Source organism: Staurois parvus, unplaced genomic scaffold, assembly GCF_062004578.1.
Source record: "Staurois parvus isolate SC_StPar_1 unplaced genomic scaffold, SC_StPar_1.0 ptg002753l, whole genome shotgun sequence".
NCBI lineage: Eukaryota > Metazoa > Chordata > Amphibia > Anura > Ranidae > Staurois > Staurois parvus.
The window spans coordinates 2,005,533-2,030,288 of NW_028320549.1; positions in this window are offsets into that span (position 1 = coordinate 2,005,533).

Consider the following 24,756-nt stretch of genomic DNA (forward strand, 5'->3'; position numbering starts at 1 on the left):
CATGCTTTGAAATACAAAGACAGAGATTAAAATGAATTTGAAGTTGGTAGGGGGCAGTTGAAGCAAAAGTAGAAATATCAATGTCGTGAAATTAGTTATTAGGAGAACAGCCACACGCATTCAAAGTAAAGAAAATCTGCTTCTTTGACTTCTTAAGTATTTTCAAATTATGTGTTTTCTGCAAAATATATTTTTTATCAGATGTATTTGTGTCTTCTTTATTTAAAGCATTTATTTAAAGCACAGCTGGTGAAAGGGGAATTTGAATCTACAATGGCAAGCCGAACAAGTTGGCTAATACCTGTTTGTAGATGAGGTTCAATGTCCGAGTTTTTAGACTGGGCAGGTGAGCCCTCTGACAAGCGGGTTGAGGATACTGCTAATGTGTGCGCCATTGGAACCGTCCACTGTTGAGGAGAGAAGAACAGCTGGAGGAAAGAGGAGACAGCACTGGCAGTGCACTTGTGACTAGCCTCTGTCAATGAAATTTTCACATTGAATAAAAGAAGGTTATATCATTGACCGATACATAAAGCTACCTGCATGAATAACAACCTGATTGTTCAATCTCTATCAGGGGCGGACTGACCATTTGGAAACTCGGGCGCTGCCCGAGGGCCCGGGGTCAGTAGGGGGCCCCATGAGATTCCCCTGGTATCTTTTTCATAGGCTTTTTTGAGTTTGGGCAAGGACACGATCCCCTATTGCCCGGGGCCCTTGAGTTGTCAGTCCATCCCTGATCTCTATATACTGTAATTCCCTTTAAAGTGTTACTAAACCCACAACAGTAAAATAAGTCTGTATATGCAGTAAAGCATGCTTGTTATACTCACTGTGGAACCCAAGGGGTTAATCCTCTGCATTGTGTAAAAAGGCTGTTTTATCCTGACTTCTCTGCCCCTCCTTTTGTTGAAATGACCACCTGATACAGACTGAATCCATAGTCACATGCACATGCTCAGTTTGCTGTGTATTGCTAGAGAGGGTTTTTCTTTTCTTGGGAGAGTGCATGTGATCAACACAGGGCCAATCAGCACTGTCCAGACAGAGGGTCAGAGGGTTCCACATCCTCCTAGTGCAGAAAGAAAACTCCTCCTACAAGCTTTAACCAGTGCTCTGCTGAAGTCACAAGACTGCTCTAACTGCTGATAAAAAAAGGTGTTTGGCAGTTTATATTTACTAAAATAATTGCATTTCCATGTTGTGTGTACTGTGGGAGAGCAGATATAGTGAATGCAGGGTCCTGGGTTTAGTAACACTAACTCTCAGTGGTCCTACTGCAGATTTACATTGTCCTAGGCTTGCCAGTGGAAAGGAATTACTGCAAGGGAAAGAGCTGAAGATGAGGTGAGCAATGTAGCCACATTTGCTTTTTTATTGGTGTGTATTGCTAAAGAGGTTTTTCTTTTCTTGGGAGGGTGCATGTGATCAGCACAGGGCCAATCAGCAGTGTCCAGACAGAGGTCATGGGTTCTACATCTTCCTAGAGCATAATTAAAACTACCCCTACAAGCTTTAACCAGTGCTCGGCTGGACACTGACAGAAGTCACAAGTCTGCTATACACTGCTGATGAGAAGGTATTTAGCATTTTATATTTACTAAAATAATTGTATTTCCATGTTGTGTGTAATGTGAGAGACCAGATATAGTGAATGCAGGGTCCGGGGTTTAGTAACACTTTAAATTTAAGAACAACTATATACTAACAGAGCCTGCCTAATCAATTTATTCAGAGGCTATCAGTTTGGGTAAGCCCTTTTTTTGTGCAATGGTTGATAAATCTTATGGACATTGTACAGTCAGATTTATAATCTGTATAGCCAGGTTCTAAACTCAATAAAAAACTTAATATGTTGCAGCTTGCCAGTCCTTAGATGTGGTGCATTAGTTTTCTTTATACATATTATTTTTCCCTTTATTTTCACCTGGTGACTCTGTCAGTACCACACTTGCTGTCCTAGGTGACAACAATCACTCTCTGTACTGTATCTTTTGAGAAGCAGTGTTGTCACCCTAGGGCAGTAAATGTGCCAGGACTACAAAGTACCTTTCCCTTTTCATTGTCTTCATAACATGGGGGAGGTGTTTTATAGTTGAACCGGGTAGGGCTGAAAATTATGTAGAATGCAGAGAATGGCACTGGATTCCTGGCAGTAGCTACACTTAGCAAACAGTTATAACACAATGTTTTCAACTGTATATTTAATAGATTTAGAACCCTTTCACACAGGTGGCCAGGGGGCAGTAAAAACAGCCAGTTGAGTTGCAGTTTTATTACGCCCAACTGCCCACCAAGGTGTTGTTGAGTTGAAAGGAAAAAGTTGCCTATTCCAGTCAATGGGGCCACGCTGGAACCACTAGCCAAGTGCTTGGTCTATGATTGCTGCATGTTTGTTCCTTTGAATATTTCCATTTGGCAAAAAACAAACAAAAAAACAGACATTCAGTAGGCAGCAGGATCACCTCCTAAATGCATGAAAACTGCACCTTAACCATTCTTTGAAAAGCATACCACCGCGGATCTCTTTTCAGAGAATGCTGTCGTTTGAACCTAGTCTAAAAGGGAGCAAACAAGAGAAGTTTGTTGTTAGGATTTGCATACACTTTTAGGCCCCTTTCACACTGATGGTCTGTCAGTTTTTCAGGCGGACCCGATCAGACCATCCATAGACTTCTATGGACTGACAGGTGTCAGCGGACAAGTGTCCACTGACACCCACCAACATCCAATTTCGATCCTGTACTCCATAAACAGACAGATGGGGATCCATTCCCCATCCGTCTGGCTGATCGGATTGGATTGACAGTCTGGTGGAAATGGGAAAGAAGCAGGCTGTGTCTGCTCTGCAGCAACGGAGCGGACACAGACCTGTCATCCGATTGCTAAGTGGGGATCAGCAGAGAGATGGTGGGTCCCCCCTTCTCAAAGGGGCCTCATTCTTGATTCATACTGTTCTACTGCTAAAGCACGCAAAAACATGTGCTTCGGCAAGCAGCTGCCCTACAATGCCATTCATCCATGATGGTAACCCAACACACCCTGGTAACAGACATGAGCTACGGCACAGCTTAACACACAGTAACACCCTACTGTGCACTGTGCTACCTAAAATTATTATTATTATACAGGATTTATATAGCACCAATAGTTTGCGCAGCACTTTACAAAATGAAGGTAGACATTACAGTTACAATACAATTTGGTACAAGAGGAAACAGAGGGTCCGGCTCGTTAGAGCTTACAATCTAGGAGGAAGGGTTGAGTGATACAAAAGGTAATAGCTGTGGGGGGATGAGCTGATGGAGGAAATAAATGGCAGTTTACTAGGTAGAAGCAGGATAGGCTTCTTTAAAGAGAAAGGTTTTCAGGGATTGTCTAAAGGTGGATAGATTAGGAGACAGCCGGACAGATTGGGGTAGGGAGTTCTATAGGATGGGAGAAGCTCAGGAGAAGTCCTGGAGGCAAGCATGGGAGGAGGTGACACAGGAACTAGAGAGCAGAAGGTCTTGGGAGGATAGAAGAGAGCGGTTTGGTTGGTATTTTGAGAGCAGGTTGGTGATGTAGCTGGGGGCAGAGTTGTGGATGGCTTTGTAAGTTGTTGTTAGTATTGTTAGTACTTAGTATGGTTTGATGTGATAGGCAGCCCATTGAAATTAATAGCCTACCTTAATGCAGCACATGCTAGCAGGGGGAAGAACATGCATTAGGGACCATGCACTACCACAGTGCAATAGTGCGAACCTAGCCTAACACAGTCATACTCCTGTGGACATCAATGTAAAGAGTGGAGAAGACGATAGGGTATGTAATGTAGAAAAAAAAAAGAATAAGATAAGATGTGACACATGAAGTGAACTACTGATTATATTTTAATGTTTTACTATGTATAGATTATGAATACCATATTTCATTATCATTTAATGTAGCTTCAACTTGACTAGACATGTTGGATGAACATAGGAGAGAACACAAAAGCGTGACTTTGTCTGCCAGCATATATCAAGATAAATGGATACCAGTGTTGGGCTTCGTGACTGTAACATATGCAAGTCTGTCATTAATTAGATCCGTAATAGACACTGATTGCTTGTCTAAGATGTACAACCCTTCAGACGTGATCCAATTATCAACACAGCAAAATGTGCTGTCATTACAGTTACTGGTCATTCCTAGTTCTGGATTTCCATTGCCTTTATTGGTGTTCTTAACAAAAATTCTCTATGATACAGAAGATGTAAATGGTTGTTTTTCAGTCCTCAGTATTTGAGAAGAGATGATCAAAACCAAAGTTTAGCCACGTGTCTACTGAAGATATATGGTAATATTTCACACGTGTTAAAATCTGCATTTATTGCTAGAAATTATTTAAAATTCCCAAAAAGTATATATTCTCTAAAAGCAAAAACTCTGGAGAATAAAATTGTTGCTGTTGCAATTTTTTTTATTGCAAGATATTTGCATAGCTATTTATCAAATGCATATTTTTAGGAAAACATACACTAAAATGAATCTTACTGACACAACACAATGGAGAAGATTTACTAAAACTGGAACGTGCAAAATTTGGTGCAGCTCTGCATAGTGACCAATCAGCGTCCAGGTTTTACTGTCAAAGTATATTTGAATAAGCTGAATAATAATAACAAGCTAATATAATACCCAATATTAGGTAAAATATAAAAGATGATAATGAGTTGAGTAATAGATACCAAATATGTCAAGTCTTAAAATTGTATGCGTCTGTGATTTTGGGAAAAACTTTGGTAGCCAAAATTATATAGCCCTAGAATTATTGCTTTCACAAAGACATTCATGGCGATACCTGACATGTGGCGCAATTACTGTTTACATATACATGCAGGACCTATGCGTACATTTGCATTTGTGTGTATGTTAGGGGGGAGATGGGTGTGTTATTAAAATGTTTCTATTCTTTTTATTTATTTTATTAAATTACATTTTTAGGCACTCCTTAATGTTTTAAAAAAGTGCAGTCGCTTTGATCTGAAAGTCCTTCACCACCTGGTAAAATCCACACCAAGCTCTTGGCTACAATAACAGCTGCGATCTTGCTTTAGGGCTGGTTCACACCATACCTGCACAGGAATCGCACAGGAACCTGCTGTGATTTCCTGTGCAATTCACACCGTATGCAAAACACACTCCATTTTCAATCAGCAGCGGGTGTCAGTACAAAGTTAAGGACACCCAAAACGCAGACGACAAATACAGTTGTGTTCAAAATAATAGCAGTCAGACATCACTAACCTGATCAATCACTGTTTTTGGTAGAAATGATATTTCTACATGGCAAATAATTTACTAGCAGGTGTAGTAGAGTAATAGAAATCCAACAGACCCAACAGTCATGACATGCATGCTGCTGATTCTGTCTAATTAAATCACTAATTGAAAGGGGCATGTTCAAAATAATAGCAGTGTGGAGTTCTATTAGTGAGGTCATTCATTCATTAAAAAACAGGTGGCAATTATTGCCCTTATTTAAGGAAGGAAGGCAGCAAATGTTGTACATGCTGGTTACAGTGCATTTCTCTTTGAAATTCTGAGGAAAATGGAATGTTACCTGTGAGTACTGTTACAATTAGAAGACGCCTATGTGAAGCCAAGCTGTCTGCAAGAAGCCCCCGCAAAGTCCCACTGTTGAAAAAAAGACATGCGCTGAACAGGTTACAATTTGCCAAAGAGCACATTGACTGGCCTAAAGAGAAATGGCGCAACATTTTGTGAACTGATGAAAGTAAGATTTTTCTTTTTGGGTCTAGTGGCCGGAGACAGACGACCCCCAAACACTGAATTCAAGCCACAGTACACTGTGAAGACAGTGAAGCATGGTGGTGCAAGCATCATGACATGGGGATGTTTCTCATACTACGGTGTTTGGCCTATTTATCGCATACCAGGGATCATGGATCAGTTTGAATACATCAGAATACTTGAAGAGGTCATGCTGCCTTATGCTGAAGAGGAAATGCCCTTGAAATGGGTATTCTAACAAGACAATGACCCCAAACACACCAGTAAACGTGAAACATCTTGGTTCCAGACCAACAAGATTGACGTTATGGAGTGGCCAGCCCAATCCCCGGATCTTAATCCAATAGAAAACTTGTGGGGTGACATAAAAAATGCAGTTTCTGAGGTAAAACCAAGAAATAGAGAAGAACTGTGGAATGTAGTCCAATCATCCTGGGCTGGAATACCTGTTCACAGGTGCCAGAAGTTGGTTGACTCCATGCAACACAGATGTACAGCAGTTCTCAGAAACAGTGCTTATACAACTAAATATTCATTAAGTGATTCAAAGGAAAGCAAAATCTTCAACATTTTTCAGTTTATATAGTGAATGTTTGAGTTTGTAAAGAAGAATACAAACACTGCAATTTTTTTGAACAGTCTAATATTCACTTTTCTTCAACAACACAAATTTGATCTATTTTTCTTCATGTTTTGATTTGGAATAGAATGTGTAGTGTTCCCAATGCATTTGTGTGTATGGAAATAAAAGCTATAAGAAGGATTTTGAGCTTTATTCACTTTTTTCAACACACTGCTATTATTTTGAACACAACTGTACATCGCGTTTGCACGCACCGGTTCGTATGGTACTTGCGATGGTACTATGTGGAGCCCACAGCGCATTCCTGTTTAATTCATGTGCGGGCATGGTGTGAACCGGCCCTTAATCCCTTGTATACAATGCCATTTAAAAATGTACCTAGGGATTAATCTGCTTACATTTTGCTTTCCCTGGTTCTTCCACCCATTATCAACATGCTAATGAAATTTTTAGATAAACCCTTCAGGTTTCATAATCTTATGTTATACTCTGTGCTTCTCTATGCTTGGCAGGTAGATCATGGGTGGTGGGAAGGGCTGGCAGGGTTACAAGCAGCAGGAAGGGATATCCCCCCCTTCCCTGTCGCCTTCCACAGTTTTCTCGGGCAGCAGGCAAGGGTGTGAAAATGCTGTTCCTGTAGCAAGAAATAAACCCCCTATTGTGTTTTCAATTAATTGTGCCAGATTTTTATTGCACCCCTGCCCTGCAGACTTTTCAGGTGGACAGTCATCAATGAGAGGTCACATTTTCTAACCCCTTTACCCTTCACAACCACACACACAATTAGGAAAACCCCATATACACAATCCTATACCTACAGTTGATCCAGAGGAAGGAAAAAAAAAACATGATCCAATTTGTTCCAGCAGGGAGAAAAAATTCCTTCTTGATCACCCGAGAGGCAATCGGATATTCCCTGGATCAACTTTACCTTTAAAAATTAGTATCCAGTTATATTGTGAACATTTAGGAAATAATCCAGGCTTTTCTTAAAACAATCTATTGAGCTGGCCAGAACCAGCTTTTGAGAGAATCTATTGCACAAATAATCTAATGCAAAAAAATGTGCCTCCTTGTCCTCTGTGATGACCTTAAAGTGAATAACTCTACACCAAGTTCACTATATAGACCACTTATGTATTGATACGTGTGAACATATCCCCTCTTAATCTGCTCAAGAGAGAATAAATAATAATTATTTTGCTTTTTTCTTAATTTTTTTTATTTTTACACTGTCCCTTTCTTTTTTTTATCACTTACATTGTTATCACAAGGGATGTAAATAGGCAGTGACAGGTACTCTTTTCTGAGAAATCTGGGGTCTATTAGACTCTAGATCTCTCCTCTGCCAATAAAGCATCTGATCACACCAAGATCAGTGTAATCAGATGCTTTCCCAATTTTAAAATGCTACTGTTTATATTTGGCAAAACCGAAATGATGAAATGCTCGTAGCTTCGATTTCTTAGACTATAGAGATGTTTGGAGCCATTCCGGTCTCTAATCAGCTCTATGGTCAGCTGGCGAAACCGCTGGCTGCATTCTCGGGTTCCCTGGTGGGACGAGAAAGCCTGAGAAAGCTATGGAAGGCAACAGGCTGCTTGTAAAAGCGGCTAATTAGCCACTAGGATTGCTTTTTAATAAAAGCTGAGAGCCATCTGAAAAAAATGATACCAGGATGATGCCTGTAGCTGCAACCACTCAGTCCAGTGATGTACCAGTATGTTGCTGATCCATGTTGGGCTTATATGTAACAGCAGAGAACATGGGCATATGATGAATTGGGTATGTGGACCACAATTCATTCTTTTTTTTAATGCCCATGCTGGGCGTTAGGCCCAATAAAGTTTTAAAATCAGAAACCATGATAGGTTTCCATGTGATTTGCCTGACAAGAGCTGAATTTGGGTGGGCAGCGATGTATTGTGCGTATACATTGCTCTGGCCCACAATCAATTGATACAAATCTTCAGTGAAAACAGCAGAGGGGTTAAACATTGGGGCTGGCAGGGGCTGATCCTGCTAACACTGCGTTTTTGGGAACACGATCTTACTAACAATGCTTTTTTTTTTTGGTTGATCACGAACACCAATCTGACCCGATCTCCCGTGGCTACCCTGCAGCTGCCGGCTTCAGGTGCTGCAGGGAAGCCACAGTGGCTTTTTAAAAATTTACATTCTCTCCCCATTCCTAATCTAACCCCCGCAATGCGTCCCCTGGTCACCGATTCTTTCAGCTCCACAGATCCCTTGAGGCTCCACCGATCTCTCCCCTAGGGCTCCACTGATCCCTGGAGGTTCCAGTTATCTGTCCCCTGGGGCTCTACCGATCCCCTGACACCCGTCCCCTGCTGACTGGCTCTCCCTCCTCCTGCCAGCTGCAGCTTCTGATAGGGCATACAGAGGAAGCTGTCATCAGGAAGGAGAGTGGGGTGGGGAGGGAGGGCTGGTAAACATGTGTTTACCAACCCCCTTCCTTTCTTTGAATGGATATAGTGATCCTCTATCCATTCATCACTGAAGTATAGTAAACACTGTTTACTATACTGCAATTTTGTGAATGAATAGGAGTCTCTATACAGACTCCTATTCATTCATGTACTGTGCAGCTGGCTGCAGAGAAAAGGACTGTCTTCAGTCCCTTTCTCAGTCTCAAAAAATAGATATCAGGGGTCTGCTTAGACCTCTGATATCTCACCAAAGCCCCCTCCCCCACCCACACCCACCCAAAAAATTTCAAAATATCAAAAAATAAAATTGTAAAAAAAAATACAAAAAATAAAAATAAATCAAATGAAAAAATAAATCAAAATGAAAAACCTCCAACATACTGAGGCCTTGTTCACACAGGGCATATCACAGCATACGCCCCTGCAAGGCTGTGTTTACCTGCACAGGGATGAGCAGGTGTTCCGTCTATCCTTGTGAAGGCAGTTCCATTGATGTCAATTGGTATGTAGCAACTGCACGAACACAGCTGTTGCTCCCAATTTGACATCCATGTTGGTCTGGGTACATGTCCTTTAGCTCACTTTACCTGTGTTCGGGGTTGTGCACCCACACAGATGTCAGATTGGGAGCAGTGGTTGTGCCTGTGCAGCTGCTGCATCCCAATTGACTTGAATGAGACTGCCTGCATGGGGATGCATGGAACACCTGGGCATTCCCATGTGGGTAAACACAGCCCTCCACAGGCATACACTTTAGTGCATGAGGCCTTAGTAGCAATTTAGGAGGAATTGTGTAAGTTATGTTGTGTTTGTGTGCACTAATATTGATTTTAGTGTATTTTTAGTAAAAATGGCAACTTAATGAACATTTGCGCAACTATTGCGGGGCCTAAAAAATCAGTAGCTTTTTTTTTATTCTATAGGTTTGCTTTTAGAAAAAAATGTTTTTTTTCTTTTGGGGGGCTTTTACAAACTCTGAAAGCTGTAAGGGAAAAAATGATAACCTCAGACTTGTAGAGTAAATTGTGCCTGTTTAAAGTTTTGCGTACCTTCAGTTTTCACCATTCTACAAAAAGGAGCAATTCAAAATTTACAAATATTTGCTTTGTAATAGCTCAATACAGTTTTAACAGTTATATCTAGTAGGAATTTAACAGGGATTTTGTAAATGTTAACATGTTGACATGTATGTATCCACTAATAATGATTTTTGTGTATTTTTAGTGAAAATAGCGATTTGATGAAAATTTGTGCAACTATTGTGGGACCTAAAAAATCATTAGCACATTTTTTTTTTGTTCTGTAGGTCCTTGGTTTTCAGAAAATATATGGTTTGGGGGGGTCTTTTACAAACTCTAAATCTCTGAGGTTATCATTTTTCTCTTACTGCTTTCAGAGTAAATTGCGTTTATTTACAATTTTGTGCACCTTCAGTTTTCACCATTTCACAAAAAGCCGTAATTCAAAATGTGCAAATATTTGTTATGCGCTAGCTCAATACAGCTTTAACTTTTACATTTAGTAGGAATTTAGCAGGAATTTTGTAAATTTTGCCATTTATGTATCCACTAATAAGGATTTTAGTGTTAGTTTTTTGTGAAAATAGCCATTTGATGAACATTTGTGCAAATATCACAGAGGCTATAGAAATATGTAGCACCTTGATTTTATTCTACTGGTCCTATGCTTTCAGAAAATTTATGGTTTGGGGGGTCTTTCACAAATTCTGAAAGCTGTAAGGGAATAATAAAAAAGCAATGAAAAATTGCAAAAATGGCCTGGCTGCCTGAGTTTAAAAGGAGAGTGCAATACCTGGCGTAGTAAGGGTTAAACTCTCTGCTATCTTCCTGAGTAAAGAAGTTAAAATAAATGTCTATAATTACTTGGTAAAGACTTTGATCCCTTTTTAAATATAGGCTCTACATTGGCTTTACACCAATCCAATGGTACTATGCTGGTATACATTTTAGACTTTTTTTTGTTCAGTCTGCAGGATAATGAATCTCCTTCTCCTATCCACTGGTGGCTGTCAGAATATTAAACATTTTACGTACATGTCCTTCAATTCTTCCATAGAAATATGTTGGATGGGAAGGTGGCAACAGGGCCACACACTAAGTGGATTTCCTTCAGTTCATCAGGAATTGGACGAAATTTGCATAGTGTATGGCCAGATCCTGAAAAGGCATTAAAACAAGTCTCATACATAACAAGTTAAGCAAATACGGGCAATTACTGTATTTCATAAGCAAGTGTGAATATGCAAATTCTTGCATAAGCCCAATTGTCATGGTTTCTATTTAATACCATTTTGGGTTGCAAGTGTGGACTGTGTAAACTAAGTCTAATCTAATCTTTTTTTTAAAGCATGACCTAAATAGACTAAGTAGCTCACATGAGCTCATACTAGACCACAAATGCTCTCGCACACCATCCTTCAGGCCATTATTTCCAAAATAACAATTATTCCTGAATAGATTGACTACCAGTTTTTGGCTTGGGTGATCAGAAGCCCCAGTCTGTAGCTATTTCTCTGCCACATCGACCCCTTATGAAGCCTAATTAAGATGTTTTTTTCTTTTTCCTCCAAAGAATGCGTTACAAACCAGTGTTGACAACCAACCCTCATTTTTGCTGTAGGACTTTTACAACCAAAGAGAAATGATAATAAATTGTGCTCAGACATCTTTGGCTTCCCACTTTATATACCTACAACAATAGTACAATGACCTAAACTAGACAAAATAACGATTCTTATAGAGGAAGTTACAAAAAGTATTCATGCAGTCTTCCAAAGGTGTGCGTCAGATGTTTGCCTATACATTGACACAATACACCAAGATCTCCTGTAAAATCAGTAGGGGTGTCTGCAGATTGGATGAGGGCTATCCTCAAATTTGGGGGAGTGTTTTTCTCCTTTCTCCATCTATTTCCCCTTTTCATCTTTTTGGGTACAGGAGATCTCAGTGTCCGTCATGTCTGGCTGCAATATGAGTTGGAGACCTTTTGTCTCTTCCCACTGAACATGCAAGTGGGTTTTTTTCTGGCATTCATTTTGGAAGATGATTTCTTTAGTACATTTTAATCTATGTAGGTTTTTAACACATAATAAGACTGCATTGTTTATACCAGGGGCGGACTGACAACTCATGGGGCCCCCGGGCAATAAGGGATCATGGGCAGGGGTGGACTGACCATTGGGGAACTCGGGCACTGCCAGAGGACCTGGGGTCAGTAGGGGGCCCCATGAGATGTCCCTGGTACCTTTCATAGGCTTTTTTGGGTGCGGTTTGAGTGTGGGTGAGGACACAGGGACCCCATGATCCCCTATTGCCCGAGGCCCCATGAGTTGTCAGTCCGCCCCTGATCATGGGGCCCCTGTGTCCTTGCCCAAACTCAAAAAAGCCTAATAAAAAAGATACCAGCTGCATCACATGGGGCCCCTACTGACCCCGAGCCCTCGGACAGTGCCCGAGTTTTCAAATAGTCAGTCCGCCCCTGGTTTATACAGTATCTCACTGAAGTGAGTACACCCTTCACCCCTCACTAACAAATCACATGACACCGGGGAGAAAAAATGGCTAATTGGGCCCAATTTGGACATTTTCACTTAGGGGTGTACTCACTTTTGTTGCCAGCGGTTTGGACATTAATGGCTGTGTGTTGAGTTATTTTGAGGGGACAGCAAATTGACACTGTTATACAAGCTGTACACTCACTACTACATTGTAGCAAAATGTAATTTCTTCAGTGTTGTCACATGAAAAGATATAATAAAATATTTATAAAAATGTGAGGGCTGGACTCACTTCTGTGAGATACTGTACAAGTTACCCCTGAAGAAGGAGCCATAGTCTCCGAAACGCATTTGGTATTGATCCTTGGATCTTTGTAAACATGTAAAATCTTGAAAAAATTGTTATGTATCATGACTCTGTACGAATATATTCTAACAAGCAATCTTTTAATACAAGAAAATATTTTTTTATTATTATAACGGAATAAAGAGTATTGTACTTTTAATATATGGTGCGTTTGCCCATTTATATGGGGGAATATATTTTTTGTATACCAAGCTGGGAGAGGAGCACTAGGAAAGCCAGTTGGGATAGGAAAGGGTTCAGTGTGTAGTTTACAAATTCTTAGGTGTTGGTGGCTACATTTGTTTTCTTTTTTAGGATTTTTTCTCTTTATTTTCACCTGGTGATCCTGCCAGTAATTTTGATATTTTTTCAACTTCCATTAACAGACCAAGCTGTCCAGACAAAGTGGCAGTTAGAGTATTGAGACAAACCATTTACCACCGACAGGTGTGCTTACAATAGTCAGCTTTTATTAATTTATGTAAACTCTTTAGTCCTAAAGCAATAACTGCTATACCTGCTTAAAAAGTGATAGCTGAAGTTTGGCTTTAACTTGTAAGACAATGTTAGGGATCTAGGTATGACCAGAAATGTGTGGACTGACACAGGGAAACACAGGCTCCAGGTATAGTATAAACAATACAATTTATTAAAGACTAAACAGTACATAAACGCAGTGCAAGACTAAACATAAACACAGTGCAACCAAACCTCCAACAGATAACAATAAGAACAATACTAAACGTAGTCGGGCAGGCCAGGTCGGTAGCAAACAGGCAGGCAAGGTACAAGGAGCAGACGGAAGCATAGTCAGGAATAGCCGAGGTCAGGACAAGCAGAGTTCATGCAGAGTCAGGATTAAAGCAGAATCAGGATCAGGCAGGAAGCAGACAGGATGCAGGTACAGGGGCTCTTGGGAAACATACACCAAGGCCCTGATCACAGGCCTGGCCATTCCTCAAATACACCTGCTGTAATCAGCCTCAGGTGATGGCTCATTGCAGGAGTGAGCCTCTGGTTGCTGAGAGCACCCGCTGGCCAGCCCTGGTACTGCAGCCCACAAGGCAGGTGAGTCCCACCACCACTGGCAAGTCCATTCCTGACAGAGAAGCCCATAATTCTAGTGCACCTAACACTACCCTCACTCCAGATTTATAATGCTGCTGTCCAGAGGTGTAGACTCCTCTATCTAGAATGAATACACCTTAAGATGGAACCCAGGCTTAGAACACATGAGAGCCACTTTTGAAAAATCTGTTTGTGTCAGTCTTTATGAATTTCAGGGAGTTTTGTTTTGCATTCTGGAAAGGGAAATTTGTTGTTTCGTTAGGGCCAGACAGGCTATGATTTATTTTTATTTGTTATTTTTTATTGCTGCGAACAAGCTGCCTACGTTAACCACTTGCCCTCTGGGCATTCTGACATTGGCTAACTGACACTGACATCACTAGTGACACTAATACAGTGATCAGTGCTAAAAAATGCATTGACCCTGTACTAATAACACTGGGTAGAAAGGGGTTAACATTTGGGGCAATCAAAGGGTTAACTGTGTGCCTAACCTATGAGTAATGTATGCAATATGTGCTGTTTTACTAAAGGATGTGACCGTTTTGGTACCAGGGGCAGACTGACAACTCATGGGGCCCCCGGGCAGTAGGGGACCATGTGGCCCCTGTGTCCTTGCCCACACTCAAACCACACCCAAAAAAGCCTATGAAAGGTACCAGGGACATCTCATGGGGCCCCCTACTGACCCTGGGCCCTCGGGCAGTGCCTGAGTTTCCCAATGCTCAGTCCGCCCGTTTGGCACATCCTTGCTGACAGTAGAGAGATCTACTATATGTTGTTTACCAACACAGATCTCTCTCCTGTCGATTGCTCCGATTGGCGGGTCCCAGCCGTAAATCATTGACCGGGACCCATTAAAAGCGCACGCCCCCTACCCAGAAAAGCAGAATCACGTATGTATACACGATTCTGCACGGCCAGCCCACACTGTAGAAGTAAAGCTGTAGTGAGAGGTCGGCAAGTGGTTAAAGTTTGCAAATGCTGTGTGTGGACCTGCATAAAGAACCTCACTTGTGACTATCTACCCCAAGAGATGGCAAAACCAAAACTGATGTCATTAAAAAGTGTAAAAATTCATTAGTAAACAAACTAAACTGTAGAAACTACTATGTAGATTATTAAAAGTATATTAAGTATATAAAGTACATAGAAAATAATAGCATCATGGTCTGTTAGAAAAGTACGAATAATCCACTGTAAACATTCATTTCTTTACATCTCTGCTACTGTGTACTCTTCTTAATCAAGAAGTATTAGCGCTCTCGGAAAGGTCTATAATATTTCGCAGCTACGAAATATGGATGACGCAGACTTCTCTAGTAACTATGACACTCTGAAAAGCCCAGGGGAGGGAAAGCGCCAAGAACTCCCTATTACAGACCCTCAGCCCCACTCCATTGAACATTGCAATCACCCAACAACTGGAAAAATGAACAAGTGTCTTTCAGCTTAAGAATCAAGAGGGACAAAATGATTCATGGCTCTCAATCTGCCTGATTAAACGGGTAAAATTATCTACACATGTCTTCGCCATTGACTGATCAGGACCACGCAGCCCAAATCCCAGATCGGTTTTCTTTCAAGAAAAGACCATCCAGCTGGTTAACTTCAAAAGACACGTATGTGACAAATAACGTTTCATAGAGCTGATATAATAACTGTTTTTTTTTAAATGCCATGGCTTGCTTCTTTAAAAGTTTGGATTAAAAGAAAAAAAAACCCATGACTTTACACGTCGCTAATGTTTAAAATGATGAAATGACTGCATGTATCTGGGCAGGCTGAGCAGTGAGGCAATAGATTCGTGTATAGCAGCCTTTGTACACCAGAGAATGCTTGGGGTGGGCAGTAGAGGATTGATCTCCTAGCTGTCTGGAGGATAGACGTTCTTCCCACTGTAAGGTTCATTCTTCCCACTCATTCTGAATCTAATATAGTATCCCGCTGACCCTCAGTATAACAGAGTTCAATTACCCCCCACGAAGAAAGGCGGTCCTTCCACTGACCCCCAATGTAAAGAGGTATTTTTTATCACTGACCACCATTGTAAGGGACATTGTTTCCAACAACCCCCAATGTAACAGGGCATTCGTCTCACTGACCACCAGTGTAAGGGGTACTCTTCTAATGACAACTCATTTTAAGGAGCCCCACATTGACCACTAAAACTGGAGAAAAGTACAACCAATGTAAAGTGGCCCCACACTGGCTCCCAATGTAAGGAGGTATTACACTGGTCACTGATGTAAAGGGTGGGGGGGAAGGTACTACACTGACCGCAATGACAGGGTGCACTACATTGATCAGCAGTGTAAGGGGGCATTATAATGGCCACCAAGATAAGGGGTACTATTGCTGAACACCCATGTAGAAGGAACAGCACTGACCACTGATGTAAGAGGTACAATGACCACACATTTAGGGGGGCACTACAATTACCTCAGTGAAAGTGAGTATTACACCACCCACCAATGTAAGGGGGTGGTACAATAAACACCAATGCAAGTGGCCACTGCATGTGCCCCTAATGTACTAGAATTCTACATTGACCACCAATATAGGTGGTACTACACTAAGCCCATACAATGAAATGCTGCACTGTCCACCAATATAAAAGGGTACTTAACTGACCCCCAGTGTAAGGGGGTATTACAGTGAACCCCATTATAAAAGGACACTACAATTTTTAAATGTCTTTTCTGTCCATTATTATTAGTAAAATGCATGATTATTAGTTTAATGTCATGATTAATACTGAGAATAATTTTGTAGTACATTGAAAGGAAGTGTGAAAAATGATCTGCTGCTCTGTGTATCAAATACCCTAACAGCGTCTATGTCCCCACTATGCCTGTTTTAACCCCTAAAATCCTGTGTCTCTGTACGCACCACTGATAGTCCCATCCCCTGCTCCACTCGGGGAAGGAGGGGGGGAAGGGAGGGGTTTGGTTTACTACAATCACCCTAGGCATGGGATGACACCAATCCACTAGTGCCAAACAAACATGGCAGCTTTAATAAAAAGGGGATCAAGGTACTAACACAGTAGCTGTTGGTGATGACCATAAAAGGGGAAAAAAGCAGTTTCACCTATTTTTTTTTTTCTTGAATAATATCATGAATATGTGCCTGGTGTGTGGGAAATCACAAATTTAGCAACCCAGGCAACCATGATGAACAAATTTCATGAGTCTCTGCCAATTGGATAAATCTTCAGGCATATATTTAGGAAAATGTAACAACTGAAACTGTAATGGTGTGAAAACAGTAGTAAGCATCCAGTAGGTGTGTATGTTTACCATCTGTTGTAGTCAAGTTATTTAAGGGGTTGGTAAGGAACCACATGTGATAGAATATAATATCATACATGATAAACCAACATGGATTAATGAAAGACAGATGTCAAAAATGTTTGTATCTTCTTTGCGGACATATTACTCTGGACATCAGTAAAGTGTTTGACAATTGACATGGTTCCCTACAGAAATCTAATGTATAATTAAAGTGTTACTAAACCCACAACAGTAAAATCAGTCTGTATATTCAGTAAAGCATTCTTGTTATATTCACTGTGGAACCTAAGGGGTTAATCCTCTGCATTGTGTAAAAAGGCTGTTTGATTCTGTCTTCTTTGATCCTTCCCTTTCTCCACTGTCCCCTTCTTGTCTCCTGATAAGACATATGGTGTGGAGTCACTCTGCACATGCTCAGTTTGGTGTGCATTGCTAGAGAGGCTTTTTTTTTCTTGGAAGAGTGCATGTGATCAGCACAGGGCCAATCAGCACTGTCCAGAGAGAGGTCAGGGGTTCTGCATCCTCCTAGAGCAAAATAAAGACTCCTCCTTCAAGCTTTAACATGTGCTCTGCTGGAAACTGATAGAGGTCACGAATCTGCTCTAATTGCTGATGAGAAAAGGTATTTAGCAGTTTATATTTACTAAAATAATTGCACTTCCATGTTGTGTGTACTGTGGGAGACCGGATATAGTGGGTTTAGTAACACTTTAAAGTCTATTGGTTTATCAGGAACACTGAAGGATGAACAGCTTCTGTTCTACTAACTCTGCTCATAGCATCGTCTATTACTAACAGTCACTGAATCCTGTGAGCTGTGGGAGGATGTATAGTAGCTGTATTGTGTATTCTCAGCTATAGATAGAAATCAGATGCCCCAATAAGAATGGGTCCCTGATGTCATAGGACTCAGCCCTATTTTGCTGGTAGAAACCATATAAATGTATCACTGCCAGTGTAGTACAGCCCAATGCTGTCACTCACTTGGCCAACAAAAAGTAATAATAACAAAACTTCTGTAATTCTTTGAAACAGCCATGAGGGTTGATTTACTAAAACTGGAGAGTGCCAAATCTGGTGAAGTTGTGCATGGTAGCCAATCAGCTTCTAACTTCAGATTGTTCAATTAAGCTTTGACAATAAAACGTGGAAGCTGATTGGTTTCTTTGCAGAGCTGCATCCAGTTTTAGTAAATCAACCCCACTGTATTTCTGTTCTTTATAACACCTATGGAAAATATCAAAATTATAATGATAAAAGAAAATTCAACTTTACTGACTTTCTCCTTGAGATTGACAAAGCAAACGTGGCACCAACATCTAATGATGTTGACAGCTCTCATCTTAAATCCATTAGCACCTTTAAAGCAGTATTAAATCCAAAAGCAAACGTTTATTATATTGCAGCTTATTTATTCTTAGATTTGATGGCTGCATTTGTTTTTTAAGCTTTGTTTCCTTTATTTTCACTGGTGATCTGGAAAATAGTTGTAGATAGATTGCTAAGATTTAGATAGATAGATAGATAGATAGATAGATAGATATGATCATCAAGTGTATGGTGCATTCAACAATCTTTTAATGCAATTCTGGTTATTTAAAAGATCATTCCTTTGAGGGTGTGATATCTGATATAATCGCAAACAGCTTTCTGCACATTTTTGGAACTTTTTGCATTTAGTTGTACATAACATTAATGTGGTGAATAGCACAAAATATATATTCAATCTTCTCAGTGATAGGTGAACCATACAGATGAAGTATAATAGGAGCACAAGCAACAGGACTGAGTCCAACAGTCCAAACAAATCCAAATCTGAATTTAAAGTGAAGCTCCACCCAAAAGGGGAAGTTCTGCTTTAAGGCCTTATTAAGAATTGGCACCTTTGAGGAGTGGGTACCCAAATTTCACAGGTACCCGCTCCCACTTCGATTGCCTAGGCGATTGAAAGCGGACGTTGTCCCCCCCTACCCTCCTCGTAGTTTTCTGGGACATGTGACAGATCGCAGAAGACTACAGGACCATTGACAAAGTGCAGCACTACTCGCGCATGCACAGTTGACACCCGGCGGTGAGGCCGCAAGCTGTCACACTGAAGATGCCGGAGCTGAACATGTAGCTGTTGGATGCTGTGCCTGGGCTATGTTTTAGGAAGCCCAGGGTCATGTCCTGTGTTGCATTGCATGCATCAAACTGAGTTCCTGGACCATGAGGCTGTTGCTGCTGTCAGAGGGCCACATGCTAATGTGCTTAGAACCAAGCTTCAGAGACACTACAGAAAGAGCTTCAGTGGCAGAAAAATATAGGGCAAAGTAACAAGAAGAAGCTCACCAAGGAGCTGTGCCCTATTTTCAGTCTTCATCCATTATGAATGTAGGAGTGACCATCAAGGGATAGACTGGGCCAAGGAGGACATCACCAGAGCATCAGGGTGGTGAGAGGACTATGGGCCACTACTGAGTATCTAATTGGCTGTCAACTGTAACACTAACAGTTCTAAATTCCACTAATGATTGGGAACCAATCAGAATGGTGCCTAATGTTCCTAATCATCAATGCATGCTGGAGGCCTCATTCACAAAGTAAGTCTTCAGCTAGCAGAAGGCACTGCAGCCTGAAGATGCTGTTGTGCTATCTCTGTTTATTACTGTAATTGTTAGACACAATTACATTATTAAAAATAAACACAAATACATACAAATATAAATGTTTGACAAACTTTCACATGTTTGATCTTTTTCTTGGAAATCAATATCTGCCATATATCAATTACCCGTATGGCTAGAAATACTGAGGTATATTCCTGACACTCAATAAGACTGCAGAACCTGCTTGAATGTCTTCAGCATTACAAAATAGTCTAGTTTAATAAGACTAAATACTACTAGCTAGTTCCTGACTGTCTGAGGCTTCAATACTCGGAATCCTTGACCCTGGAACAAGCATGCTGATTAGCAAATTCACCAAGACATTTTTGAAGTTACAAGGTCGGTATGAAAACCAAGCAAAAAACAATCCTGGAAGGAATGTCAACAACAACAAGTCAACAACATCAGTCTTCATATTCTCTCAGTACAAGTTTCTGTTAAAACCAGCAGGAAAGCCAGGCAATACGCATTTCCAGAATGAAAGGCTTTTAATCATGGTAGATTTTGAACAAAAGGGATTATAGATCTGTGATCTTGCCTTCCTTAAATGTGACAAATAGATTGTGGAAATGGTCTCTTTATTTTCCCTGCCTAATCCATCATTATACTGACCAACACACAGCAGCTCAATACACAGGCTGTAATTAAATGAACACAAGCTCCACAAATAATTCCCCCCCCCCCATGGAACATTTCAGCCCAAGCTACCCGACATCTACAATTTTCCACCTTTAGCTGGATCCTCTTTGTTTATTTCCAAATGAGATATTGAAATGAAGCCAGGAACAAAATTGCAATTTCTGATAATGTTCTTCCACCAGTGTTTAATGAGAAGCTGTGCTTCTCTACTTTAATGTAGAGATAGGGTGCCCAGGAAATATTTCTGATATTAGGGACAATGGATTTGGATTTTTTTTTAAAGCACAGTAAATTGGGCATCTGAAAAACAAAAATCGATGACAGCTCAAATACAACATAATTTCACTCACACCATTTTTATTTGTAGATCCATGGGATTTAAAATTTATTCTATATAATGTAGAATCCAGCAGAACAATGAGACTGATTAGAAATAGCAAAGTATTGATCTCTGGCATTGGGATGCCGCATCATTTTCTCGCAGTCATGTGACATTTTGCCTAGGGTTGCCACCTACCCCAAACACATATTAATTATACAGGTTCTGAGGCTAATTTAATGCAGATAAGGCACTAAGTGAGTTTAATTACCACCTTAATCAGCCCCAGAGCCTGTGTAATTAATAAGTGTTCGATTTTAAAGGGATGAGGTGACAACCCTAATCTTGCTCCTTTGTGGCCAGTCTGTCATGCTCATCTTCTGGCATAAATTCCCAGCAAATCATGAAGCTGAAACATCAATGCAGGCAAGAAATTGAAAAATTTAAGGACTCACATTTTTGCTCTGGTTAAAGTCTGAGCTTCAACATGAAAATTAGACACCCAGTTCTGTTTAAAGTTTCCTTTATAAATGCCCCTTTTTCTAGTATAATATTGTTACATAGTTACATAGTTAGTCTGGCTGAAAAAAAAACAAAAGTCCATCCAGTTCAACCATAGAAAAAAAAAAGTTATAATCCTATATCCACAGTTGATCCAGAGGAAGGCAAAAAAACCCAGCAAAGCACGTTCCAGTTTGCTCCTGCTGGAGAAAAAAAAATTCCTTCCTGATCCCCCGAGAGGCAATCGGATATTCCCTGGATCAACTTTATCTATAAATGTTAGTATCCAGTTATATTCTGTGTATCTAAGAAACAATCCAGGCCTTTTTTTTGAAGCAATCCACTGAGCTGGTTAGAACCAACTCTTGAGGGAGTCTATTCCACATTTTCACAGCTCTCACTGTGAAGAAACCTTTCCGTGTTTGGAGATTACATTTTTTTTCCTCCAGACATAAAGAGTGCCCCCTTGTGCTCTGTGATGACCTCAGGGTGAATAGCTCTACACCGAGTTCACTATATGAACCACTGATGTATTTATACATGGAGATCATATCCCCCCTTAATCTCCTCTTCTCAAGAGAGAATAAATTCAGTTCCTCTAATCTTTCCTCATAGCTGATCTCCTCCATGCCTCTTATCAGTTTGGTTGCCCTTCTCTGTACTTTCTCAAGTTCCCCAATGTTCTTTTTGTGAATTGGTGCCCAAAACTGAACTGCATATTCCAGATGAGGTCTTACTAATGATTTGTACAGGGGTAGAATGATATCTCTCTCTCTCTGGAGTCTATACCTCTTTTAATACAAGAGAGGATTTTGCTCACTTTAGAAACCGCAGCTTGGCATTGCATGCCATTATTAAGCTTGTGATCTACCAAAAACACCATTGATTCCCCCAGTTGTACCCCCCCCCCCAGTATGTATGATGCATGCATATTCTCTAGCCCCCAAGTGCATAAGCTTACATTTATCAACATTAAACCTCATTTGCCACATAGTTGCCCAATTAAACAGTGCATTGAGGTCGGCTTGTAAGTTGAAGACATCCTGTAAGGACATTATTCCACTGCACAGCTTGGTGTCATCTGCAAGGACTGAAATGGGATTTTTAATCTCAGACACTATATCGTTTATAAATATATTAAAAAGTGAGGGTCCCAACAATGAACTTTGGGGTACACCACTGATGACCCCAGACCATTCAGAGTATGAATCATTAACCACTACTCTTTGAATACGATCTTTTAGCCAGTTTTCTATCCATTTATATATGGATTTTTCCAAGCCCGTAGACTTTACCTTACAAATTAGCCATGTGTGGGGAACTGTGTCAAACTCTTTTGCAAAATCCAAGTATACCACACCCAATGCCACCCCTCTGTCCAAGGTTTTGCTCACCTCCTCATAAAAAGAAATCAGATTTGTTTGACAACTTCTGTCTTTCATGAATCCATGCTGTCTGTTGCTTAAAATATTTTTTTCCAGCAAGAACGCATCTATGTGGTCTTTTATTAAACTCTCCAGTATCTTCCCAACTATAGAAGTTAAACTAACAGGTCTGTAAATACTTGGTAAAGATTTTGACCCTTTTTTAAATATTGGCACCACATTGGCCTTACGCCAATCCAGTGGTACTATGCCAGTCATTAAAGAGTCCCTAAAAATTAGAAACAATGACTTTGAAATGACAGAGCTCAATTCTTTAAGGACCCATGGGTGTATGCCATCCGGTCCAGGTGCTTTATTCACACTTGCTCTGAGATCAAGTCTCACATAGAGACAGACACCACCACCTTTCCTATTTACTCTGTCTCTCCAAAAGAGAACATAGCCAGGAATATTAATGGCCCAGTCATGCGAAGAATGAAGCCAAGATTCAGCAATACCAATTAAATCATAGTTCTCTTCATGCAACAAAGCTTCCAACTCGCCTATTTTGCTTGGCAGACTTCTGGCATTAGTGAACAAACACTTTAATTGAGTGAAACCTTGTTCACACATATTTTGAATATTTTTTATTTTCATACAAATGGTACCAATTCCACTGGTTGTTTGTAACATGGGAACCTTCTTATCTGCCATAGCCCTCCGCCCCATCTTTCCTCATTCCACCCACCAATAAGTACTTACCCCTGGCTGATCTGTCTACCCTGTTATAATCTAAATTTCCCTCCCCCCTCGATCCTAGTTTAAATACTCTTCCAGCCTTCCCATAAACCTCTCCCCCAGCACAGCAGACCCCCTTCCATTTAGGTGCAGACCATCTCTAGCATATAGGTTGCACCCCAATGAAAAGTCAGCCTAGTGCTCTAGAAACCCAAATCCTTCCCTCATACACCAGGTCTTTAGCCATGCATTGAGTTCTCCAATCTTCCCATCTTTCTTGAGTTGCGCATGGCACAGGTAATATTTCAGAGAATATCACCTTGGAAGTCCTTCCCTTCAACTTGCAGCCTAGTTTTTTAAATTGATTCTTAAGGAGCTTCCACCTTCCATGTATTCTGTCATTGGTTCCAACATGAACCAAGACAGCTGGGTCATGCCCAGCCCCTCCCAATAATTTATCAACCCGGTCCACCACATGCCGAACCCTGGCACCAGGGAGACAGCAAACCATTCAGCTGAGGCAATCCTGGCGACAAATTATTCTATCACTCCTTCTGATCTTACTACCACCAGCTGTCTATGCCTTCCTGCACTACCTTCACCACCCCTCCCAGATGATCTGCCCTCCCGCCTGTTAGGGATAGCAGTGACATCCAGGGCTGCCACCCCTGAGCTTGTCACCCCCACATCTTCACCCAACCTGGCAAATCTGTTTGGGTGCTCAAACCCAGGGCCAGCCTTTCTTTTCTGTGAGCCATTACCACTCCCTCTCGTTACAGTAACCCATCTTCCTACCTGATAACCCTGATTAGCCCCTCCGTCCTCCACATCACTCCCATTAGCTACCTGCTCAGAGAGCAGCAGACCCCTTTCAAGGTTGATAATTCTACCCAGTGTTGCAACTTGCTCCTCCAGATCTCTAACGCGAGATTCCAGAATTCAAGCCACTCACATCTGTCGCAGCGGTATCCATCCTGGAGCTGTTGCTCCATTTCTGCATACATGCAGCACACTGCACTGCACAAAACCTTCAACCCTGCTAGCACTCATATCCCAGTTACAATGTTAACAGAAAAGATCAGTTGTCACTTACAGCCCTTTTAAAAGCAGAGTTCACATTTGGGACCATGTTTCATGTAAAAAAATGTAGGAAGTAACATGAAACATGGTCACTTTCCCCAACTCCCCACCCTCAAACTGCACCCCTATTTATTTAAAGTTAGGCATTAATTCTAATGGCATGCTGCCCGCATTGGAATTCGCAATCATACTGGGAACCGAGCTTCCTGTGCGGGCTGCGTTTTCCAAAGAAGTGCAGGGACTTCTTCATTGCGTGTCACGAGTACGGGAGTCCATTCAAATGAATGGTCTCTTGTGCCCACGCAAAATGCGGCCTGCAGGAATGCAGAGATGTGAAAAGAGCCTAAAAGAGGAATTCCACTCAAAAGTGAAAGCTACGCTTGTTTGCCTCCTCCTTTGCCTCCTCCCTCTCCACTCTCATATTTGGCA